Source organism: Corapipo altera, unplaced genomic scaffold (genome assembly GCF_003945725.1).
Source record: "Corapipo altera isolate COAL_440 unplaced genomic scaffold, ASM394572v1 326, whole genome shotgun sequence".
NCBI lineage: Eukaryota > Metazoa > Chordata > Aves > Passeriformes > Pipridae > Corapipo > Corapipo altera.
The window spans coordinates 1444249-1446072 of NW_020884945.1; the positions used below are offsets into that span (position 1 = coordinate 1444249).

The 1824-nt window shown below is 59.3% G+C and overlaps 1 non-coding gene across 1 annotated transcript; it reads left to right on the forward strand.

Annotated features, from left to right (window-relative positions):
• The first annotated feature begins 509 nt into the window (after positions 1-509).
• On the forward strand, positions 510-581 carry TRNAE-UUC. The gene has a single exon. It is a non-coding gene; the product is annotated as a tRNA-Glu (tRNA).
• Positions 582-1824: the final 1243 nt, after the last annotated feature.

Here is a 1824-nt window from a genome sequence, read left to right on the forward strand (position 1 = left end):
GGGGGGGGCTGTGCCGGGGCGGCCCCCGGTGCCTGCGGCGGGTCGGGGCCGGCCGGGGGCGGTGCCGGTGTGGCCGCCGGTGAGTCTGGCGGCGGTGGCGCGGGGGGCCGGCCGGGGGTGTGTCCCAGTTTATCCCGGCGGTGTGTCCCGGTGTGTCCCGCTGTGTCCCGGTTCCCCCCCCACCGCCGCTCACGGGACTCAGCGCTCTGGGGCGGCCGCCGCCGGTCACGTGAGCGCGCGCGCGCGCGCGCGCCCCGCCCGCCGCGCGCGCGCCCCCACCGTCCCGTCACGAAGCCCCGGCCGCCATCTTAAGTGAGGGCAGCCCTTTGCTGGCAAAGAGTGGCGGGTGTGGGGCGAGGGTGTCCTGGTGATTCCCGGCCATTCCCAGTGGTCCCGAGGGCACGCGCAGGGCGGCGGAGCGGGGCCCGCCGGAGCAGCGCCACCCGGCGCGGCAGCGGGGAGAGGCAGCGGCACTTTGGGCCGCGTGGGCGCCAATGGTTCTCAGCGCCTCCCATATGGTCTAGCGGTTAGGATTCCTGGTTTTCACCCAGGCGGCCCGGGTTCGACTCCCGGTATGGGAAGCTTCGCTTTTTCCTGCCGGGAAAAGGGGAACTGTCGCCCGCGTCTCTCCGCTTTCCTCAGATTCCTCTCGCAAAACTCTTTCGGGCTTCATTTTCGCACCTCTGCGACAAAATTTCTCGACTCCTGAAGCCGTAGGAAGCGCTTTGCTGCTGCAAACGCTGCCGCCCACCTGTTTAAAACCTTCGAGTGCACTGGACCGCACAGCCCCTCGCTAATTAACATACCGTTAATTGCCCTTTTAGCTAAGGCAAGCAAGAAAATTCCTGCTTGTGTCCCACAGAGTGTTTTAACCCAAGGCAGATACCATTGTACTGCAACTCCAGCAGCAGAAATCTGCTGGAGATATACATCTATAGAAATATATAGGTATTATACATAGAAATATATTACATATATTATACATATTTATTCTATTATATTACAATAATGTATATAATATATATATTACATATACATAGAAATATATTTTATATATATATATAAATTGGGGGGTCTCATTACTGAAAGAAAATCTTGGAGCAAAGCCAGGTGTGTCCAATGCCTTTGTCACAAGGTGTCCATGCTCTGGCAGAAGGAACATGGGTGGCAGCAGATCCCACCAGGCTCCTCCACCAAAGCCCACCTGGGTTCCCACAGAGAGGGCAGGGCAGCCCCCCATCCATGGGGAGAAGTTGGGGTCTTCCTGGGAGTTCCCTCAAAGCTGGGGGACTCAGAGGGGACATCCCCACCGGCAGCTGTGGCCTCCTGGGTGCCAGAGATCCGGAGGTCAGTGGGGCTTCGGGAGACACCGAGGTGGTGCTGCCACAAAGTCAGAGCCTTGTCACCTTGGGTGTCCCCTCTCAGGCCTTGTCACATTGTGTGCCCCTCTCAGAGCCTCATCACCCCATGTATCCCCTCTCACAGCCTCGTCACCCCATGTGTCCCCTCTCAGAGCCTTGGCACCTCCCCTATTCTCCACTTAGTGCCTTGTCACCTCATGTGTCCCCTCTCACTGCCTTGACACCTCCTGTGTCCCCTTTAGAGCCCGGTCACCTCATGTACCCCCCTTTCAGAGCTCTGGCACCTCATTTATCCCCCCCAAGAACCTCCTCACCTCATTTATCCCCCCTCAGAGCCTTAGCACCCTCTGCACCCCCTTTCAGTGCCCTGGCACCTCATGGATCCCCCTTTCCAGAGCACCTGGCACATTTTGGCTCTGAGGCAACCTCTGCCTGGCAAGATTTTGGGACGTGGCCCCTCAGA